The sequence below is a fragment of the Acomys russatus genome, chromosome 3, assembly GCF_903995435.1.
Source record: "Acomys russatus chromosome 3, mAcoRus1.1, whole genome shotgun sequence".
Classification (NCBI taxonomy): domain Eukaryota; kingdom Metazoa; phylum Chordata; class Mammalia; order Rodentia; family Muridae; genus Acomys; species Acomys russatus.
The window spans coordinates 25668521-25674520 of NC_067139.1; positions in this window are offsets into that span (position 1 = coordinate 25668521).

Sequence of the window (6000 nt, forward strand, 5' to 3'; positions counted from 1 at the left end):
GCATTTTTCTCCCTGCCAGTAGTAACATTTTCTGTCTATTCTTAAAGCCCCTTCAAATCCTTGCTGGAACTTTCTTAACTCTATTATTCCTCCAGGGCTTCTCTTTGTCTTATCAGCCTCAAATCAGGGTTTTCTGGGGATTGGTAATTGCTGTTGCTTAAATATAAGTGTATTTTATATAACTATACATGTGAGCACACTTTGTTTCAGCTGTCTTTAATTACAAAAATATAGTGTGAGAGAAGAAAGTGACTGCCTTGGGAGGCTGTCAGAGGAGGGACAGCCTGGAATCAGGGTTTGGAAACCCTGCAGAGGCATTTTCTGTTCTTTAGACAGACCTAATCCTTCTGTTGGCAGTTCACCCTTGCAGGCAACAATGTACGTGACAAATGCCCTTACACACTCCTGGTTGCTGGCCTAGCAGCAGACAAGGGAGCCAAAACCCTATCACTGATCTGAGGCTTGACAGGAAGGGATGGTGGGGTTTCTTCTCATCAAATGCAGTCTGGCTGGTTTCACAGCTGTCTTTTAATAACCGTGGAACTTTATAAAAAGTGGGTTTGAAAAATATATTACAGTTCCATTAGGAAGGATGGCTTGATTTTACAGATTCCAAAAATAAACATCAAAAGGGCAGCTGTAGGAACAAAAGTCAAGGGTTAGCTTAAAATTGCAGCAGTATTCATCCATGCTCCTGCGGCCCCAGGAACTGATATGAATCGCAAAGTCTAAGAATGGATTTTTGCAGATTTTCCGGCCAGTACCAACATCCCAGCAGAGCTCCCATTAACCCAACTTCTTGTCGCTGGGTGGTTAAATACTACCCTTCATCACTGTGTGACAACATTTATCTTAAGTATAAGGCAGGAGGAAACATTTCTTAAAGAAAGAATGTGCCATTTAGAGTCAAAATGCTAGAACTGAAAGGATGTGCCATGGTCATGACTTGAGACTCAGGCCAAGGAAAGTGAGCTGAATTGGTGAATTTACGATTCGGGGTTTTTCTGTGCAGGCCATCACTTGTGAACTTGAGCGAGTCGCCTTACCCTTTTCTACAACTGAGGGCCTGTTGTACATTCAGTAAATATTTATTGAGCATCTATTACATGCCGTAAAATGAGAGTAGAACTTGGATTATGTGGAGAATATAACCCAAAGATCCAATGTGCTCCTGTTCTCAGAAACTGAGCTTGGCAGGGGTGAGACACTAAGCAACTAACAAAGAAAATAGAAAATTCAATACAGTGGCATCAATAACTGTGAATACACAGAGTGGTATGTTAAAATAACTTGTTAATAACTAGGTTAAACTTATAAATTACTTATATACGTCATAGACTAGATAAATGATATCCTAAAATGGTACATCTCTTAACCTGGACTATGTCCTCTTATAATGAGACATTGTTGATGTGGCTGTAAGTTCTTGAGATGGAAAAAAATCACTCATGTGGGACCGAAATAAAGTAAGGCACTTCCATTAGACAGGAGCAGATTGCAGCCAGTGATGAAGAAGAGACATGGTCACGGGGCAGAAACTGAACTGATGGTCTTGAAGAAAAGGTCAGCTTCAGTCACCAAATGCCAAAGAAGCAAAAAATTTATTACCATAGTGGTTCAGGGAATTCATTTTCTGCCACTTTAATTTAATCATAGACACAAAGTCTTTGCTGTATAAAATGATAATGGCTTTGGGTTAGGACATGGTATCATTCTTTGATTTTTATTATTTTAGCCCACACAAATTGAGTTTTCCATCCTGAAAAAAACTGGTTCAGCAAGTTGTTGTTGTTTACATCACCAATTTTGGACTCATATGTTTCCGCAACCCTTGGAAATGAATACAGTGTCCATATCATAGGACATGCCAACAAGATGTGCAGGGCTTGGAATACAGTAAGTACCTGACCTTACATAAAGCACCCCAATTTACTGAAGCGCTTGGCCAAACCTTGTACTCTCCAAAACAGTAACAGCCATTGGGATTTGTCTTGTGTGAAATGTTGTGGACAGCTTTTATTACCCATCATTATATTGCTTATCACGCTATTTTTGCATCTGAAGCATTGCATTCTAGTCCTCTATACATTACCTACTTTTATGCTACAGTTTTATGTCTTGAGCCTGAACTTCTGCCAGTGAGGAGCTACAGTAATTTGGCTTTTTATTCCTTTGCATATAGTAGGAAATTCATGAGGAATGATTAATTGGTGGGCTTGCTGAATAAACAGTTGAAGTCTTTCTGGTTATCTCCTTCAAATCGTGGTTCAGAATAAAGAAATGAATCATAGATAGATGTAAGGGCAAGGGTCTCTTTGGAGGAAGCACTAAATTACAAAGGAAAGGCCTGCAGCCACATTGCTGCACAGGCTATGGAGTTCATTCTATTGTTTGCTTAGGTTCCTCTGTAAAATGAGGAGTTACAGCAGTTTCCACAATCTATGCACACGAAGCTACTTATCAAATCTTAGGCTCAGAAACTCTTGTGAGATCTGTGAGTACAGTAATGAATAAGACAGTGAGAACTTTATCTCATGAAACTTATAACACAGTGGTAGAAGATAAAAGTGTCAGAACACAAAGTGAAGCCAGTGACCTATGATTTTGCTGATAATTCAATAGGTGATTTTTGTGTGTGTGTACCTATGTGTGGAAGTATTTGTGTGTGCACATACATGTTTATTCATGTGTGTACATATACATGTGGTACCATTCACTTTTTCAAAAATAGAGATAAGGTCTCTCACTGGCCTAAAATTTGTCAAATAGGTTATTCTGGTTGACCAGTTGGTCTCACGGACCCACATGTCTCCACCTTCTCTGTGATGGGATTCTAGGACTATATCACTGCTCCTGGTTAATTCTTAAATGTTGATTATGGGGCCAACTCATGTCTTCATTTTCACAAATCAAACACTTCACTAAGACAGTGGGAAGACTTTTAAGTGAAATTTGAATAACAAGGAAGGGAGAATTAGATATGAAATAATCTTGGGAAATTAGTCCAGGCAGATGGAGAATGAAGGGGACATGCTTTGAGACAGGATAGCTCTGAGATCTCCAGATTAGAAAGACAGCAAGTGTTACTTGATAGGACAGGGTCGAGTCAAGAGTGCAAGATGACTACAGAGATATTTAGAGGACTCAGGGTAAGTAGAATCTTAAAGGGGAGGATCGTGAGGTTGCACTGGGAAGGTTAAGCAAAGGAACTGACCTCTGATGGATTTCTTGCTGTTCAGAGACATTGCTTGAGAGTGTGAAGGGCAGCATGATCTGGAGCATCAATTGAAACTGGAGTCCAGACGGTCCAGTGCTGATGAGTTCCAGTGGAGTGATGTCAATCCAATGGAAAGAAAGGGCAAATCTAAAATCCTTCACGGAAGTAAAGCTGACAAGACTTTCTTATGTGATGGTTGGGCATGGGACAGATAAGGAGAAGAAATCAAGAATGACACCTAAGTTTTTATCATCAGCAAAGTGAGTGAGTTGTGGGCAAATTACCAATATAGAGTAAATAAAAACAGGAGCTAGGTTACAGCAAGAACCACATTTTCTGTTTTGAGGTGCCTTTTGCACATTTAAAGATAAGTAAGTAGTCAGCTATGCAGTGGGTAAGTCAAGCCTGGTCAGGATTGGAGATTGCTATGGAATTAATTCTATGTATCTCTGGAATACTAGTTCAGTCAGGCTGCAGTATAAGCATTCCCATAACTGTTGATTGCAACAAACAAAAAGAATATACTATCTCACAAGGGTTGGAAGTTGGAAGCCAAGGTTTTGTCATCAAGGCTGTGCTTTCGAATATTAAAAACTTCACTTCATGCATTTTTTTATTGTTCTTGATATTTCTTCACTGGAAGGCAAATCACTACTCTTTTTTTCCCTGCTTGCCCAAAGTTTTTCTCTCGCAGCAGAGATGTGATAGTGAATTAGAACCTACCCTAAGTATTTAATCCCAAGGTGGATACAGCAATACACAATTTACAATAAAGTTCATATTCAGGGCAACTAAGAGGCACACTTCCAACATTATTTGGGAGAAGGCAATTCAACATATGACAGACGGTGTTTAAGTCTATGGAGGTGAATGAGGTCACTTGAAAGTGTGTTAGATGGAAAAGAATTTCAGCCTTCTGTTTCTATAGTATCCAACATTTTGAGAGTAAACAGGGAAGAAAGACTGAGAAGATAAAATTAAAACCAAGAGAACCCTGGATTCTTAGAACACAATAGAAAAAATTTTGAATATAATATGAACGCCACTTTGGAGATTGAAAAAGTGAAAATGCCAGGTTATACACTGGGATTGTTCACTGAGATTATTACCAGTTTGGTTTCCATGATAGATGTTAGATGATAGTTAAACAGATGGATGGATAGATAGATAGAGAGAGAGAGAGAGAGAGAGAGAGAGAGAGAGAGAGATGAAAGAATAGTTGGAGTGAATGATCTATATTCTGAATGGCCATCCCTTTTCATACATCAAAGCCCCAAGGTGCATTATGATGGCAAAGTGTATCATTGTGATGTCACAATACATTATTGTGATGGCAAAATTGAAGAGTACAGCACTGTGACGTCACAACGTAATGTTGTATGCCACAGTTCATCAAACTGTTGTCACAGTGTAACATTGACACAAAGCAATGGAATGAACATTTTGAAATCACAATAAAGCACCACAAAGTCACAGGAGAACATTTTGGTGACACAGTGGAAAATTGTGATAACATCCTGGAGCATTGAGAAGTCACATTTGAGCACTGTAAAGACACACTGATGCATTGTGAAGTCACACTAGGAAGAGTGTTTGAACACACATTGGAGAACTGTGCAATAATAATGTAATACTGTGATATCAGAGGGGAGCACTGTAATGATTAAGATCACTGCTGTTATGTCAAAATACATAATACTATTAATGACACAATGGAATATTGTGATGACAGAGAAGAGCATTGTGTTATCACAATGTAGAATTGTAGCATAGTAAAGCATTGTGATGTGTCAACGGATCATTGTGATAGCACAATTGATCATTGTGATTTCATAATGAAACATTCACGTGGCACAATAGATCTCTGTGATGTCAAAACAGAGCACTGTGATGGCATAATGGAGATTTGTGATTCACAATGAAGCATTATGATATCATAATAAAGTGATGTGAAGATACGCTGGAACTTTGTTATGTCACAAAGAATTATTGTGATATCAAAAAAAGGATACTACATTAAGATGCTACAATGCAACATTGTAATGGCACACTGGATGTCACAAATTGGCATTGTGATGGCACATTGGTTGCCATGATGTCACAGCCGACCATTGGGTTGGCACAATGGATCACAGTGGTTTCATAGTACAATAATTGTGCATGAGCTCACACAATGGATCTCTGTTACTGTCAATGTATATTGATATCAGGAAGTTGGGCATTGAGGTTGATTAGATTATGTGGTGGTGCCCTCATCAAATGCATTTGTGCCATTTTATAAGAGCTCATGTACCTCTTTCACCAACTGACAGCATAGCAAGAATATCCTGTTTATGAGATAAGTGCTTTCTCTAGGCAGCTAATCTGCTGGCACCTTGCTTTCAGACATCTCAGCTTCCAGGACTTAAAGCAGTTGTTTTATGTTGTTTATGTTACCTGGTTGATGGTATTTTGCTTTAATAATCTGAACAAATGAAGATAATCTTAGATCCCTGTTCCTCTGTGTGTTCTATATATGTAAACATTTTACATATAAACAATATTTATGTAATTGTATGAAATTTATTATTGAAACACTAGTATCTGGATACTTTAGGTAAATTCTCTCTCCCTTTCTCTCTCTCTCTCTCTGTCTCTCTCTCTCTCTCTCTGTCTCTGTCTGTCTCTGTCTCTCTCTCTCTTCCTCCCTTCCTCCTTCCCTCTCCTGGTGATTTCTTAGAATAACTTATGAAAAACTGACTTAGAACAAATGCTATGTATTATGGACGCTAATATTAGCTCAT